Source organism: Malaclemys terrapin, chromosome 1 (genome assembly GCF_027887155.1).
Source record: "Malaclemys terrapin pileata isolate rMalTer1 chromosome 1, rMalTer1.hap1, whole genome shotgun sequence".
Taxonomy (NCBI): Eukaryota; Metazoa; Chordata; order Testudines; family Emydidae; genus Malaclemys; species Malaclemys terrapin.
Genome location: NC_071505.1, coordinates 282751924 through 282770839, shown reverse-complemented (window position 1 = coordinate 282770839; position 18916 = coordinate 282751924).

The following is an 18916-nucleotide window of genomic DNA, read 5'->3' as shown; positions in this document are numbered from 1 at the left end:
AAAGAATACACATACTCTTTTTTTCAATTTGCAAGAAAAAAAAGAAAAAAAAAACTTTATGTTCAATAAAATGGTAAGGAGAAAGAAGAAATATCAGCAAAAAGAAGTAATGGAGGATAAAAGTAGGTCAATTCATAAATGAAGAATGGAATGAAATTAATACTGCATTAAAAGTGGCTTAGCTGCTGTACTACTTTTTACAATTTGTCTTCAGGAAAATTAAAGGAAAAATGTATATAATTAGCAAACGAGGAAGGCTTTATAGTAATGGCTACTGAGGGTCAGCAGATAAGGAATTCTTTGAAATTGTGAACATATGCACGTCAACTGGTCTGGACAATATTCCTTGTAAAGGTACAAAGGGAATTAACAAGCGAACTTATTCTTCCCCAACAATTATTTTTGAAAAATCATGGAAAAGTGCAGAGATGACAAAGGTTTGGAGAAAAGCAAACGTAGTATCTTTTTCAGAAAGCAAAGTATAGTGATCCTGACAGTTACCATCCTGCACTATCCTGAGTAAAACACCAGTGCAGATACTGACAGGGAAATTTATGAAAAACAATCACTAAATATTATGTAAGGCTTAGATTTTCAGAAGAGCCCACAATCCACAGTTCCTATTTAGTCACTTAAAAAGATAGCTGGATATTCAAAACGGCTTAGCTCCCATTAAGACACCTAAATGAAGTGGCCAAATCGCAAGAGTCTCAGCTCCCATTTGTCTCAATGAGTGCTGCAGAGATGAGCACTGAATTTAAATACTTAAATGAGGGATGAATCCTTTTGAAAATCTGGCTCTAATTGTGAATGATGAGAACTTTTGAAAATCTAGCCCTTAGAGGATAATGAAACCATGAATGATAAGCATCATGTATTCATACAGAGCAGATCTTGTCAAACATCTGATTTAAAAAATAGTAGATGAAGAGACAGTGAAGTATATTTAGCAAAAGCTTTGCTATATTCTGAAGTGTACCACCAAATCTGTTTCTCAGTGAACCTGACTCTAGCACTCCCAATGAGTAAATTTTTCAAAAGCACCTAGCACAATTCCCATTGAAGGGTGTATTGCGGGGATCAGCAACCTTTGGCATGCAGCCCATCAGGGAAATCCGCTGGTGGGCTAGGACGGTTTGTTTACCTGTAGCGTCCGCAGGTTTGGCCAATCGCAGCTCCCACTGGCTGTGTTTCCCCGTTCCAGGCCAATGGGGGCTGTAGGAAGCGGCGGACAGCAGATCCCTTGGCCCACGCTGCTTCCCGCAGCCCCCATTAGCCTGGAACAGCAAACCATGGCCAGTGGGAGCTGTGATTGGCCAAACCTGCCAATGCTACAGGTAAACAAACTGTCCCGACCCACCAGCGGATTTCCCTGACGGGCCGCATGCCAAAGATTGCTGATCCCTGGAATAGGAATAAGGTAGCCTCCCTTTAAATAGTTTGCAAGCCCTCTAGTGGCACTCACCATGCTTGTTTTAGAAACTGCCAGAATCTAACCAGAGCAGTGAATCTGTCTAATCTGGCATTTTCTGCCAATTCATTAAATATGGTCATTTGGATCTTGCCTTGCACATGTAGCTCATTTATTTTGTGTTTATTCTGTAAAGGACAGAAGACATAACAAAAGTCAACAAAACATTTTACTCCTAAACCACTTAAGCGCAACTGAAAATCTTACCCATTGTGAAATACCTTACTATGGACCTCAGCAACATGAGTAAGAGTGACAGGGCTAGGCCCAAAGTTATTTAATCTTAGCTTTGATGTAAACACTATTGGCTGAAATTAGGTTGAATAAACCATAATCGAAAATTTAAAATAAAAGTATTATCAAGTCAGCAAGAGAGGGTGTTAGTTTATCTCAGTGACCCATATAGCTTTAGTACAATTGTACCTGGAATGTTGGATTAATTTCTGCCTGAAATGTGCTCTATGCAATGCTATTGAAAACAATGGGGTAGCACAGACTTTGGCCTATTATGCTAATTTCTGAGTATCTCTTTACCAGCAAGATACTGGCAAATTGGAAGGAGTTCAGAGAATAGCAACAAACATGATCAGAGGACTGGAGGATTGATTCATGAGAGGAGATAAAAAGAACTAAATATGTATACTGTTGCTTGGCTAAGCGATGACTGGGGGGGGCATAATTACACCCTTCAGATATTTGTAGAATGTGAACACTAAGGAAAGAGAGGAGAATTATTTAGCATAATAAAAGGGAATATGCCTTCAAGGAATAGAATAAAATATAGAAAGGGAAAAATTAGGATGAATATCAAAAAATTCTTCCTTACAGTATAGTCTATCAACCTATGGAATAATCTTTCAAAGGAAGTGGTAGAATACCAAAGTGGACACTCGTTGAATAATTTAAGACAATGAACAATCCTGCTCTGACAAACAGGTGGACTAGGTGACTGAGAAATGTGGAGGAGCTCTTTAATAACTGCATTTAGATTTGACACTAGCATGGTGTATTTGTACCATATAATGCAATGGATATTTTCCCCTAGGGCAGGGGTCGGTAACCTTTGGCATGCGGCCCATCAGGGTAATCCGCTAGTGGGTCACGAGACATTTTGTTTATGTTGACCTTCCTCCGGCACGGCCCTCCGCAGCTCCCAGTGGCCACAGTTCACCATTCCCGTCCAATGGGAGCTGCGGGAAGTGGCACAGACTGCAGGGACGTGCTGGCCGCCGCTTCTCACAGCCCCCATTGGCCTGGAACGGCGAACCACGGCCAGTGGGATCTTTGATCGGCCAAACCTGCGGACGCTACAGGTAAACAAACCATCCCAGCTCGCCAGCAGATTTCCCTGACAGGCCGCATGCTAAAGGTTACCAATCCCTGATATAGATCTTACCCTTTCCCTAAAGATGACAGAGTAAGAGCTTTTTTAATGTGTATTCACTTAATTATGATATTATTGGGTAATGACAGTGAGTTTATATAACATAATCAACCTGGGTTTTTTCTCAGCTTGCACCACTGCACAGACATGTATGTAAGTAGATGATTCCTTAGGCAGCTACAAAGGCCAAATCTGTAAAACTCTCATGATTCAGTTCATAACTCATATTATTTCATTTATGAAGTCAGTAAAGATGTGAAATAGAAAACTGACCCATTTTTTCCATTTTAGACAGTGGCTTTACCATATGCCCCGAGCAATAAACAATGTATTGTTTTGCTGCCCTGGAGCACATTGAGAGTCAAAATCTACCTCCCAGCTTTTCCCTTTCTCCAACAAGAATATACTCTGTACCAGGTCTCTTCTTGGTGCAGTGTACATCCTCCAAGTGCTGCAATACAGCTATGGCAAGCTGGGTGAGGGCAGACCCATGTGTTGGTGCACTCCCTATCTTGTCCTTGCTACGTGTGTGGAGGTGATGTAACAACTCTACATGTCCTGCGGCACTGAGAGCTATGGTATGGGTAGCCCATGCTGGGGCATTAGAGTTATCATGTATCTCCGTATTGCCCTGCATAGCTGTGTATGCTGGGGGTGTGATCAGGCTCTTAGAGGTTTTTTAATCCTGTAAACAGTAGAGTGTAGCTCACATTTTGTTTTAGTTGTGGAAATGCTCACTAATGATATTCAAATCTTGATTTCCTTCTCTACAAATGTGATTGTTTAGTTAATGATATTCAGCTCCCTGTGGCTATTCTCTTCCTTTGAGCAATGTGGTTAGTAGAAAGGCTGGAAAAGCTTCACACTTCTTGCTCTGACGTGACTAAGCCAGGGACATTCTTATTAGTGTGTACTTTTAATTTCAGCAGATAAAAAACAAACAACATAAATGAGTTTAGCCATTACACAGAGGGGAGGTAGAGGTTGTTAAAGGACAGTTGGAAAATTTACTGCAAGTGATATCATGCAGCCATTTGCAAAGCAAACTGAGAAACAGTACATTTTAGCACATCTGTGTAAAATATGTTCAATTTGCAGTCCAGAAGTAGGTTTTTTTTTTTTTTTTTAACACGGAGAGAGTATATTTTCATTTTCTAGAAAATGAACTTCAAACAAACATAATGTGATACAAAGTAGTCTATTACCGTGAGTTACAACATCCATTAATGCATACCTCTAAGATACTGGTGCTTAGAAGTGAAAAATCTATTGTTCCGCAAATGTAAATGGGGGGGGGGCAGGGAAACAAAGCAAAAATACCCCAAAACAAACAACCCGCTTTGGAGCTGACCACCTCATAATTGTTGTTGCTCATTCTCCTTACTTCTAAAGTTTTATGTTTAACTGAGCTTTCATAAATTTCCTTTCTATCGTAATCATTGTTGTCAATTTAGTAACACAAAACATATACCTCTCTTTACCACTAGATGGGAATAGAATACCTTGCAATTTCTCTTCATAGGCTAATTCCTATGGATGCATACCAATAATGTCTTCACCAAAAAGCCTGGAAATTGTCCACAACTGAAAATGTCCAAGTTCATGGAAGGGTATCTAAGACAAAATAATTACAACTTGGTGGAAGACTGCCTTTGTTGTTAGGACCTGCAACTGCCAGAAGTTAGTCTAGTTAAAAATATATCAAAACTGACTGTATTTTCAAAGTACTTGACAGGGGAGCACATCCTTTATATTTTCAGAAACTACAATAACTTAAACTAAAAGTCCATATTGATTTGTTTGTCAGTGGATACTTCTGAGGCAAACCAAGATACTCACTCTTCAACGTATCTGACATTTAACCATTTAGAAGTCCGATTAGAGTAGGTAGAACAGGCTTTTAAACCCCCTTTTATTTCAGTGGAGGGGATATTTACATCTTTGCATGTCTAAAGAAGAAAGCAAACATTTCTTTTGTTGCTGAAAAGAAATGAATATATAGAATTACTAGTTTCACTATGTATTTAAATAAAAAACATAATTAAGATTTTTAAAAATATCCATCCCCTTTACTGCTTCCACAATGGTCATGCTACACTACAATTAAACCATTTAAAACTAAATCTTATTAAGCTGACTATTGCGGATTTTAATCATGATTCTTTAACACAGTTGTCAAGTGACTTTAGAAATTAGTTGGGAGAAGACCAACTAGAAGTTACCCAGGCACCGTAGATCACTCTGGCAGACACACTGGCAGGCCTTTTGGGTTAACAGAATGAAACCAATAGTTTTAGTAGTTGAGGAGCTGATGGAAGTGTGGCTCACTGTACTTCACATACTCTTCAAGACTATGGACAGCTTTCTTCTGGTCTTCATCTCTGCTTTTATCACTTTCTTCTCTCCTCACTTCCTTTAGCCTTAAAGTTCCCTTTGAATCCTTCACCCACAATATCCTTTGTCTACTTCCATAGTGCCCCCATCACAGTCCTGGTAGAGCTCCCCCAGATGAATGCTCACCAAGATGCTGTGTTTGGGTCCCAGAAAGCTAGACCCATTATTCTCAAGTTTCCCTTGCCCAGAACAGGCTGCAAGTCCCTTTTCTTGGACTCTCTGGCACACCTCTTGGGCACAGGCTTTCTGTCTGTTACCCCTTCATGGAAATGGGCCCTGAGGCCCAGCTGCACTGGATCCCCAATACCATAGCTGACTCCCCACTAGCTTAAACATACCCTTTCCCAGATCTCCAACCTGGTGTGAGTTCTGGGTTTACAGCTCACATCATCAGGAACATGTAATAGTGTAAGTAAACAGACATAAAGGCTATGGGTACATCAACACTGTAGTTGCAATCCCCAGCAACGGTAGAATTAGAGGTGTTAGTTCTGATTAAGCTAACATGCTAAAAATTGTAATGTGGCCCCGGTCTTGAGAATTTTGGATCGGACTGTACTCAGGTAGCTAGCCCAAACTACCACCCAGGCTGCCATGGCCATGTTAATTAGTATGTCTACCCATGCTGGAAATTATAGTTTCCAGCTGCTGCACAGACACACCCTTTGTAAGGGTTCCCAAAAAACGAATAACTCCTTTGTTTACCTTGCACAAGAAATATACAGATCTAGACAAAAATAAACAACCCCCCCACACACACATACATAAGTATACATTTCCCTGCCTCAGTTTCCTCACTTCTCTTAAGCATTCTTCAGGTTTAAGTAGGAGACTTTTAAGGAATACAGGATTATCCTCCTGCACATGGCTTCTCCTCAAAATCATGGAGTCTCTCTTTCCACTGCAGCCAGCTCCATTTTCCCAAGCTAGTCATGCTACAAAAGCATGTACCTCTCTTCCTCTATCCCACCCAAGCTTCCATTGTCTCTGTGAGTATCTCTAAGTCCTCCCCGCAGTGTCTCAGACTCTGTGTTTTTTTAAGACCCAGTGTTAACTGATTTTTCTTCTTCTGTTTGGGGATGTGGCACTACAAACCCCAGCAGAGAAGTTGGAGAAATCTGGTTTCACATAGGATGTGACCAATGCATTGTGCTGTGGTGATTGCATTTGAATGGGAGATTTAACATCCTTCCAGTGTCTGTGGTCTGGGGGATACATGACACAGTCCTGATAGCATGTGGCTGACTCCACATACACTGCAATACTCAATGAGACAACAATTTCATAACATCAATGAGTATTCATAAGCTGTACCCAGACAGATTCCCCCGTTCATCACCTCTTTGGCTGGAACTCTTCCATCCCTAAAATACAGTCTTTCTGTGAAACCTGTCAACTTCCATCCACCAAGATAAGAAAAAAAGTGTTACATTTTAATTATTAAAAACTAAACAAAATCTTTGTGCATTGAACTGTGCTCTAAAATACTTCTTTCTGTGAAAAAAAAATTGGAAGGTCAGAATTCTATAATGTATTCACTTTGTTTGGAAGCCACGTGGGACAGGTACATTGCTTCCCTTTACATTTTGTACAGCAATGAGCACACTGCTGGAACTCCACAACCCAGATGGCATACTGTGACACATGCAACAGCTGCAGACAGTCTGCCTGTTTTGCCTCTTGATGAGGGGTAAAATATAGCTCTTTTCCAGGCTCAAAGTCAGGTCGCAAAAAGTGCATAGGCATAAGTAAAAGCCTATGTCTAAAAGTGCAATAGCAGTGGTTTATTTGCTCATTTTCTTTTGTGTTATAAAATGAACAGAAGTGCATATGATAAATTGTATTGGCAGCATAAAGTGCGAACATAAAATCAGAGTGCATTTAAAGTAGTATGTAAGTAACTTGTTTTAGATATTTTTGTGGATGATCAAACTATATTAGGCAGCAACCTTCTGCAACAGCGAAAGTAAGGTTATTATTAAGGAGTCTCACTAATAGCTGTTGTGGTGGTCTTCTATTATATTTCACAATTCACTGCTTTAAAATACATTTACATGGCATCCCAATGGTACTTCCCTTGTTTTATGATTTCATGTTTACATTTCATATGGGATAACTGTATTATTCTCAAGCATCAAAATCCTCAGGAAACCACACACATTAATACTAAATTGCACAACATGGTACTATTGTGTAATGTATTTCAAACAGGCCAGACAGAGGCCCATATCTTTGGCTTACATAAATCAAAATAATTTCACTGACTTCAATAAAGCAATGTTGATTTATACCAGCTGAGGATCTGGCCTATAGTTGTTGATGATATTGATGTTAAACACATTCATTTATTGCTCTTATATTCATTCTAATTATGATTTTTAGCATATTTCCCAAGTGAAAGCCTTTAAAATTGCATGAGATTTTACATTATTATTTGCAGCATTACTGCCATAACAATGTGGCATTTGATACTCTGAGAATAAACAAATGAAGAATAACAACAAAAAAACCAAACATGGATATACTCTAAAATTGTCCCCTTCTGACTTCCTTTTTATTTTATACCCAAGAGTGAGACTCTTTAGAAGTTAGTACCATTATAATAAAAAGTCCTCTATTTTTTTAAATTGTTTATGAGTTGAGCTAGGTTATTGCCTGTAGCTAATACCAGAACCCTCTAAGCCCTCATAATGGGAGTTCTGGATCTATAACACACCCCATTTACATTCTATTCTAGTTGAGCTCTTATAGCATGACTAACATTGTAGTATTTGAGCACATGGTCTCTACAGGCCCTATCCTGCAAACACTTACCATATGCATACAGCTATCCTCATTCATGCAAGTAGTCACCCCGAGGTCAGTGTAAATATTCTGGGTGCATTTTAGGAGTAAAAGTTTTCAGGAGAAGCTCCGAAAATAGATGAATTAATTTTACAGAAGTACTGTTAGTTACTTTCTGTAATGTCTAAATTTATCTACATGTCGTAACCTTGCTTCATATTCATATTATGGAGGGTACAGCAGAGCCAGAGAACTCTCAAGGAGCCAATTACAGCTCCCCAATTGTTTGTCTGACACCAGCCTTGGGCTGGATGTTGTCCTGTGATTGGGCTTAATCCCTATCAGCTGTACGGCAGGGAAACTAGCCTGCTTAGCTAGGCTCTGCAACTAGGAGATGATTCCCTACTAGCCTGAGGAGGCATAGACAGGCTTCATAAAGAGCTGAGGGAGGTAATTTCAGAGGGCAAAAGCTAGTAGAGAGGCGCTAGGAAGCATTGCCTTTCCCTGGGATGGGCCTGGAGGAAGGTCCAGTAGTTTGGGAGTGGCTGTGACCAGGAAGCAGAGTTGGAGGAGTAAGGTTAAGTCCTGTAGTGAGCCATCGGGCAGAGAAGAGCCCCGAGCTGGGGTCTGTGAGGATGTGGGGAAAAGAAGAAGCTTGTGACAGGCAGAAGGCCAGTATAAGTGGTACTTAAACTTCCAGCAGGGAAAAGCCTGGCTCATTAGTACCCTGATAAGTGGAAAAATTTAAGTTGAACCCAAGAAGGGCAAAGGACCTTTGGTTTGGAGGTGAATCCCAGAAGGGGACTGAACTGTTGTGTGACTTGGCCACAGGGCTGAGCCACATAAGATCCAGGAAGGAAGTCCGTCAAAGAGACTGCCCGGGTCTGGTCATCGTGGCTGAGAAAGTGGCCAACAGAGGGAGCATAAGAGACAAAGTACCCTAGAATGCTGCATCCAGACAGGAGGAGGTGCCCTAGAGGTAGGAATGCATATTTACATGCCCCCCACAGACCTTCTGCAACTTAAGGATTGTCTGAATAGATTCCAATGTAGCTATTCCCCCTGACCGCTCTTTGCCAGTCCTGACATGTCTTTTGCAGTGGAAGCTACAGAAAGAAAGATGTGAGAGGCAGCTATGTAGGCTCTACACCTACTATGGGTTCCTCCAGCCAGAGAGAATCCAAGGGGTGAAGGTTAGCCTTTGTTCCCTTTGTACCACGTAGTGACACAAACAGCATCTGCCATTACAACTTTTAATATTGAAAATTCTTGAATAAATTTCAAATCTAAAAGTCTGTAAGCTCTTTGGGACATTTACTGTATGTTTGTAAACTAGCTAGAAAAAATAAGACTTCAACCTGGTTGTAACCTATATGTTTTTGCAGTATAAATGTTTAATAATAATCATATCACTCTAATAGAAAAAGATAAAAACATCTTGGGGGGGGGGGGTTGTTTGTGTTTTTTTTTAAACCTTGGTACTAACTTTGTTGCCACCGATATCTTGATAGATGGACTCACTATCCTGCTGCAATTGACATTACTGCAATGGGAATTTTGCCACTGGCTTCGGTGGGAGCAGAATGTTATCCTTCATGCTGTGCTTAGGTACAACTGAATATACACAAACACATTCAATTAAATAATATGCAGTAACTTGAATTTCCTCTACAAAAGAAGCAGAAAAATCTGTTTCACAAAAACAATTAATAATGCATCACTTGTAATTCTCCTGTATCCATTCAGTATCCATTGTGATAGAATCAGTTTTCCATGACCTGTTATGCTAATCCTATAATTGCCAACTTAATCTCTTTAAATTGAACTTAAATCCTCCTATGTAGATTAGAGAAGAAGAAAAAGGCAAAATTAGTTACCAAGAAAAAAATTCTCTCCTCTGAGATCTAAATTAACTCAAATGTATAATTGATTAGCCAAGTGTGAGATAAAGACATACATTAAAAATATGCTTCTGACCTTACACTCTTGACCTGCTTTGAAAACCTGCAATAAGGAGTCATAAACTAGTTTCATGAATACAGTGATTACTGTGGATTTTTAAACTATCTCATATTGATCTTGAGCAAATACAAAGCTTGTGACCAAAAAGGTCATCCACTCAGATGGTCTTAACTCATTTATTTTCTTAAATTTTATCTTTTCTGCAGTGCATTGGGGACATTGTTATAGAATCCTGGAGAATTCAGGAACCATTTTTCCCATCAGCTGACATCCAGAGGCTGATGATTCTGGATTCCCATAAGGCAGGAAGTAGAGCTGCTGGCCAGTGGAAGGTGGGATCTATCATCTATCTGATTTTATATCAATTGTTACAAAGCCCATTTCAATATAATAGGTCAGGGAAAGCAAAATGAAGACATCCCTGAGTATGGTTCTTGGCAGTGATAAAGCTTTGATCCCACAATCTGAGAGGAGAAAGTATGTGTACAGTATATACTGTGTCAATTCTTGGTTTCAGAGTAGCAGCCGTGTTAGTCTGTATCCGCAAAAAGAACAGGAGTACTTGTGGCACCTTAGAGACTAACAAATTTATTTGAGCATAAATTTTCGTGGGCTACAGCCCACTTCATTGGATGCATAGAATGGAACATATAGTGAGGAGATATATATACATACAGAGAACATGAAAAGGTGGGAGTTGCCCAACCAACTCTAAGAGGCTAATTAATTAATATGAGCTATTGTCAGCAGGAGAAAAAAAAAACTTTTGTAGTGATAATCAAGATAGCCCATTTAAGACAGTTTGACAAGAAGGTGTGAGGATACTTAACATGGGGAAATAGATTCAAGGTGTGTAATGGCTCAGACATTCCCAGTCTCTATTTAAGCCTAAATTGATTGTATCAAGTTTGCATATTAATTCAAGTTCAGCAGTTTCTCATTGGAGTCTGTTGTTGAAGCTTTTGTGTTGCAAAATTGCCACCTTTAAATCTGTTACTGAATGGCCAGAGAGATTGAAGTGTTTTCCTACTGGTTTTTGAATGTTATGATTCCTGATGTCAGATTTGTCTCCATTTATTCTTTTGCACAGAGACTGTCCAGTTTGGCCAATTATGCACTTCATAGACACCACCCTGAACATACCAATATATGACAGAAAGAGCTGCTTCCTCCAAATAGCAAAACCAGTTGATGCACCAATGACCTAATGCCAAGCTGGTAGGTTAAATCTGGAGGGAGCATCCTTTAAGATGGATGGGTGCCCATTTGCCTAAAGCATCATCAACTTTTTTTCATCACAATATCTGTGAAGTTACAAGGACTTTACTGATGTCAGTGAGTTAGCCTGGCTTATTTGCAAGCTATGTAATGACCCATAGCCCTGTAGAGGCTTTTTTGTCCCACTGCTTTCCCAGAGGCCAGGTTCAAAGACATCTTCCCTGCTTTCCATGTAAGCCTGAGTCCTGGGGTTTAATTATAGTGATGTCATGCTAGCTGTGAAGACCTCAACAGGACCAGCATTCTCCTCACTAACAGGTCTGGAGGGTGGACCAGTCCCTCCATGTTGTATAGGTGGCATCTACTCCCCCAGTCTCCTGTCTATTCCACAAACCACTGCAACCCTCTCTTCATTCTCTCTCTTAGCTCGGGCCTTTTTGGGGTGCCAACTGCTCTGTGGGAGTAGAGATGAAACTGTATCATGATTACAGGGCCTGCAATTGTGCCAGGCCTTACATGGCTGCACAAGAGTGAGGAATGTTCCCTGTACTCTCTCCAACACTGTAATTGGGCCAGGCAGAATCTGTCCCTTTGATTACAGAGCAGCAATAGTCATGTTTTTTTTTATTGGTGGCCTATGAGACACCTGTATACAAGGCCATTTCTGCTAAAAGTCTTGATGCAGGGAAGTTATATGTTACTTTTATTGTATATTTTTACTTCTATGCACAATCTGAATTGGGGTACACTTACTAGCTGTGTGATCAGAGGGTTCTGACCTGCTGCTTTGAATGACTGCGTATCTATGAGTCATAGACAGAAAAACACGCATCAGTCTTAGAATGTGGGATGAATGAATATTCACCAAGGAAAACTGGGGAAGTGGCAAAAACTATCTAGAGTCTGGGAAGGTCCTTCTCTCTTGCTAAAGACACTGTTGTGTGGTATACACGGGAGAGAGAATTTGCCAGAAACGTAATCTTGAATCAAGATTGGCTAATATCATATTGATTCAGTAGGGGGCTAGTCATAAACTCTACAATGGGCTCTTCTGCAGATAATTTCTTACTTATTTTGGAAATCTAGATATTTCGTTGTAGTGTAAACACAGAGATAATTTAGAAAGAAGGTTATGACAAGGATACTCAGGGGACCAATGGTGGCTTTCAGTACTTGGAACCTTTGCCAGATAGAGATTTGATGTGGGAGAACCTTATGAGACAGAGAATTGGCAGTAGATTGTTGGCACCCTAATTACAGTGAAGCAATCACAATTAGGTAGTTAGAGGAGGGCCGGCTGGGGGCATTCATCCCTGAAAGGTCAACATCAGCCTTTTAAGTAAAGCAAGAATTGTGTGGCTTATAATGGAAAATGGTGGCTGCACCATTACTGGAATTCTGTGCACTAACCTCAACCCTCCATGTCTTCAAGATACTCAAAGGAGCAACATTTGGAACAAAATGCCTGAAGAATGTATGAAAGAATGGTGGATTATCATCTCCCAAACCATATCTCGTCCATGACACTAGAGGAGATCTAGAGGGTGGTGAATAGATTGGTAGATAGTCCTGTAGAATCTTTGATGTGATCTTCCTAGTCCAAGCACTTCTGCTAGCTATAAGAATGGTGTAAAAAAGGGGGCGGGGGGGTGAGGTTACGGAGTGTCTGAGGCCTCTTGGTGTCCATTTGAACTATGAGTGAGTGAGGTTGGAATATGAACAAGAGGCTGCTAGGCAGCTCTCCAACACCACATTCTATAAGCCATTACCCTCTGATCCCACTGAGGGTTACCAAAAGAAACTACACCATCTACTCAAGAAACTGCCTGAAAAAGCACAAGAGCAAATCCGCACAGACACACCCCTAAACCCCGAGCAGGGGTATTCTATCTGCTACCCAAGATCCATAAACCTGGAAATCCTGGACGCCCCATCATCTCAGGCATAGGCACCCTGACAGCAGGATTGTCTGGCTATGTAGACTCCCTCCTCAGGCCCTATGCCACCAGCACTCCTAGCTATCTTCAAGATACCACTGACTTCCTGAGGAAACTACAGTCCATTAGTGATCTTCCTGAAAACACCATCCTAGCCACTATGGATGTAGAAGCCCTCTACACCAACATTCCACACAAAGATGGACTACAAGCCATCAGGAACAGTATCCCCAATAATGTCACGGCAAACCTGGTGGCTGAACTTCGTAACTTTGTCCTCACCCATAACTATTTCACATTTGGGGACAATGTGTACCTTCAAATCAGCGGCATTGCTATGGGTACCTGCATGGCCCCACAGTATGCCAACATTTTTTATAGCTGACTTAGAACACCGCTTCCTCAGCTCTCGTTCCCTAATGCCCCTACTCTACTTGTGCTACATTGATGACATCTTCATCATCTGGACCCATGGAAAAGAAGCCCTTGAGGAATTCCACCATGATTTCAATAATTTCCATCCCACCATCAACCTCAGCCTAGATCAATCCACACAAGAGATCCACATCCTGGACACTACAGTACTAATAAATGATGGCCACATAAACACCACCCTATACCCGAAACCTACTGACCGCTATACGTACCTACATGCCTCCAGCTTTCATCCAGACCACACCACTCAATCCATTGTCTACAGCCAAACTCTACGATACAATCACATTTGGTCCAACCCTCTGACAGAGACAACACCTACAAGAACTCGATCAAGCATTCTTACAACTACAATACCCACCTGCTGAAGTGAAAAAATAGATTGACAGAGCCAGAAGAGTACCTAGAAGTCACCTATTACAGGACAGGCCCAACAAAGAAAGTAACAGAACGCCACTAGCCATCACCTTCAGCCCCTAACTAAAACATCTCCAATGCATCATCAAGGATCTACAACCTATCCTGAAGGATGATCCATCACTCTCACAGATCTTGGGAGACAGGACAGTCCTTGCTTACAGACAGCCCACAAACCTGAAGCAAATACTTACCAGCAACTACACACCACACAACAAAATCACTAACCCAGGAACCTATCCTTGCCACAAAGCCCGTTGCCAACTCTGTCCACATATCTATTTAGGGGATAACATCATAGGACCTAATCACATCAGCTACACTATCAGAGCCTCGTTCACCTGCACATCTACCAATGTGATATATGACATCATGTGCCAGCAATGCCCCTCTGCCATGTACATTGACCAAACTGGACAGTCGCTACGTAAAAGAATAAATGCACACAAATCAGATGTCAAGAATTATAACATCCAAAAACCAGTTGGAGAACACTTCAATCTCCCTGGCCACTCGATTACAGACCTAAAAGTCGCAATATTACAACAAAAAAACTTCAAAAATAGACTCCCCAGAGAGACTGCTGCATTGGAATTAATTTGCAAATTGGACACCATTAAATTAGGCTTGAATAAAGACTGGGAGTGGATGGGCCATTACACAAAGTAAAACTATTTCCCCATGATTATTCTCTCCCCTCCCCCACCTACAGTTCCTCATATCTCCTTCTCAATTGCTGGAAATGGGCCATTTTCATTACCACTACAAACAGTTCTTTTTCTCCCCTGCTGATAAAAGATCACCTTAACTGATCACTCTCCTTGTAGTGTGTATGGTAACACCCGTTGTTTCATGTTCTCTTTGTTTTTTTATTTTTATATATATATATATATATATATTCTTACTGTATTTTCCACTACATGCATCCGATGAAGTGAGCTGTAACCCACGAAAGCATATGCTCAAATAAATTTGTTAGTCTCTAAGGTGCCACAAGTACTCCTGTTCTTTTTATGAGTGAGTGAATTTCCCCCACTACCACCACTCCTTTTCTTTGATTCTCACCTCTAGGATACATCAGTTTCAGATCAGTGCCTCAGTGCAGGTATTCTCTTAAATACAATAATTAAGCTAAAGCAAAAATGTTAATAGCCTAATCAATTCTTGTTAGCCTTTCAGTACAGAGAAGATAAATCCTGATTACCTTCTAGATATTAAACAAATATCAAGTTTTACTACAGTGATCTACATTTTAAAAATATGTTGTCAAAACAACGTAATATGGTTTGGAAGCTGAAGGAAAAGAAAAACCTGACTCCAGGTATTGAGGTTTAAAATCCCTAATTGTCCATTGCCTGCTAATTATTAAAATAAACAAGAAGCATAATTTAAAAAGGTGGACTAAAATGTCAAGGGAAAACAAATCCTTTTATCTAAAGGATATAATCTGTTCTTCTGGCAAATAGAAATTGCTTTAGGCTTTAAAAATCAGTTCTCTCTGTTTGGTTATGTTTAGATCCATGTTTTCAGTTCAGACCCATTTAAAATAAAAGTGGAAAGCAAGCAAACAGACAAGATCTTGTGACTAAGATATCTGGGATACTGATCTCAGGCTTTTCTGGAATCTTATTTTATGTTTCAAAGAAAGTGACGTTCTATTGTTTACACTGGCTAAGCCTTTACTTTTGAAAGAGCGACATTTAATACATTCAGAAGAGACAGACTGAATTTAACGATAAAAAAATAGTTTCCCCCAGAAAGTGCATTTGATATTAAACATATTTCATATAACCCTTTTGAGAAGTACTCCACATTTAACTGTCTAGTTGAAGTTGAAATTGTGTAATTTCATGTTTCTTTCACTGGGCAATACGTGACATTTTTCCACAAGAAACACAACATATTTGAAAACCTCAAGTCAGGAAAAAAAAACCCACCTTTATGCAGACTTCCTTCTTATAAAAAAATAGAGAGAAAAGAACAACATCGATAAAATATAACATTGGTTCTGGTCTGGGGTCCGGAAACACATATGAGCAGCACTGAAAAGAAAACGTGTAAAAAATCAGTGGTGTTGTTTTGCAAATGTAAGGTTAGGATCAGGCTATACAAAGGTCTACTATCGCAATAAGAATTTTCTATAAGTTACAGGCTAGAGCCTCAAGGGAATGCCATTGGCATTGCAATGCCTAACTGCTGTGCACCCTGCTGCCTAGTGGAATCCTAAGCTCTGAGTTAGGCACTCAGGCTGCCCAGACAATGCACGAGGTGAGTTAGATGTCTAAGAAAGGGATTCTCAGAAGCCAATAAGCTGAGTGGGGAGCTGCCTAAGCTATCCAGGAGGGAAATGCAAAGGAAAGTGATAGGGCTTAGGACCAGATTCACAAAGGTACTTAGGTGCCTAACTTTCTCTGATCTGCGCCTCAAAGGTCATGTCTACACAGCATTTTGGAGCCCATAGAAGCGAATCCTCCAGCCTGCATTGACAGGCTAGCGGAGCTCACGCTAGCATTCTCACAATAGCTGTATAGATAGCACTTTGAACTTGTGGCTTGGGCTGATACTCTGGCTCTGAAGTCAAGGGAGGGGATGAGTGATGTCTTACACATATGCTCTTTATCTGTGGTAAGTCAATTGTTTAATACAAAAACACTAGCATGAGGCATAGCAGAGCTGAAAAGAATGTGCATAGCTGCCTGTCACTTCATAGCCTTTCTTACCATCTGGGTAAACAATTTCTAGTATGTTGTGTTTGCTCACAGTAGTTAAGAGAAAACCATCCCTATTTTGCTTATCCAAGAAAAATGGGGAGTTTTGAAAGATGATACCAAATTAATTGTAGATTGTCTCAGCTTCATAGAGATACTTTTAGAGATACTTTTCTTTTACAAATGCAGAGTGCTGCTCCGTGGGATATAGATTTCTTTTGAATAGCATGAACGGTATAGAAGCAGCAAATGTCTCTCATAGATGGAATAATATACTGTATTGACTTTGGTCTCATTTCTTGTTTTATGATCCTTGAGTGAGGATTGAAAATCCAGATGATGTTCCTCAGTGATAGATTTGTATAAGTGGATCTCTATTTTAGCTGACAAATATAAAATAACAGGTAACCAGATAACTCCCTAAGGCTGCAATAAGGACATTTGCTAAAAAATTGTCACCATTGTTAACACAGTTTAAGTGCTTCCAGTGCTAGCAGGAAGCCCTAGTATAGATGGGTGCTGGCTGCCATAGGGGTTTAAACACGCATTTACAAGAGTTGCCTCGAGTATGGTACATATGGTTCTAAAAAAAAAAATAATAGTCTTTATTGTATGCAAGGCCTAAAGATGAAAATCACACACTGCCTGTGTTGTGAAAGAAATGGTGATGGTGGTGAAGCTGGGTAGGGAACTTAGATACATCCTAAATCATGGCTGATCACACTGCTTCAGTACAGGCCCTTCTTGCCTATGTGTTAGGACACCTGCAATCTGTTGTTGCCCCCTATGTAGGGGTAATAAGAGATTAATCATACTTCCACATATCCACCTCACCCCCATCTTTTCTGCACCATCCTATTTAAGGCAACATGGAAAACCCTTTCACGGTGTGCTGGGAGTTTGGATGCTCTGTGAACTCTTCATTTCCAAACTCCCATGTCAGGCAGAAATGGTGGAAGATAGAGGTCAAACTATTCTAGTTGTGGACAGCATTAATATACTTCTTTAATGTTCTAACGTGGCTCAGTGTTGCTTGTGACTCATTCTCTGCTTTTTTTAATTGACCCTTCCAATAAAAAGGAGGAAGAAACACTACACTGGAAAACTCCTGCCCCCCCCCCCCCCCCCCCCCGCAAGATGGCAGTAGCATGTCTGAATATTCTCAGCTAAGTTCAAAGACATCTGTCAGCTCCTTAACTATGACCTCAGTCGTATGGGAAGAGAGTCTCTCTCCTGACATCTAGTGATACACTAGGAGAAAAGACTTCAGGAGCTGTCCATATTTTCACAGACATACCTACTCTGCTTAGGTGTTCATCAAACAGAGCAGCCTGCCTATAGTGATCAGTTTTGACTGATTTTAAATTACAATTCACTTCAGGATTGAATGCAGGGATAAAGAAATGTAATCCTTATTGTATGAGTAAAGGGCAGCAGAACAGTGCTTAGCATGCTCTGATTGATGATGTCACCTTAAACTGAACCTCACTTGCTAAAAAAGAGATCAGTGAAAGGGGTGTGGAGGGGACAGGTGTTTCTATCTGATGGTGTGGACTCTGCCTAAAGAGTCCTAGACAACATTTGAACTTCTCCTTTCTACTATTCCAAGACAACTGATTAGACTCAATTGAGAGTCCTTGTTTCTGTTCAATGATTACTAGAGCTGAAGTCACTGAGGAGCCAGCCTACAGACTAAGCTTTAGATATGGTAGAGGGACAACTTTGCAGTGAAAGACAGCAAAGAGACCGCAGCATAGAGGTTCTCCGATACTCAGTAAAATCACTAAGAGCTGAGCTAAGTGGGAGAACCTCAGAACTCAGCATTGTTGAAGTGGCTGTGAATGACAAGCAGCAGCAGAGATGAGTGACGGCAGAGAATAAGAGTAGAAGAGAAGTGGCAGAGGTAACAGTGGTAGCAGCAGTGAGCCAGTTGCAGAGATGGCGGCAGCAGCAGCAGAGGCATTACTTGCCTGCCCTCCCCCACCTTTTTCAGGTGTTGAGGTGGACCCATGTGAATGCACCTCTGAACTCTGGGTCTTTTCTGACTAAGGATAACCAACTATGAGTGGGGTGCAGTGAAGGGAAGGGGGACTGGTGTAGTAAAGGGACATTAGTTCACTGGACTTTCAAAATGCAAGGTGGAAATTGCAGGGTGGGTGTTTGCTTATGATTACTTCCTTTGGAATTTACGTTGTGGTGTTTTCCC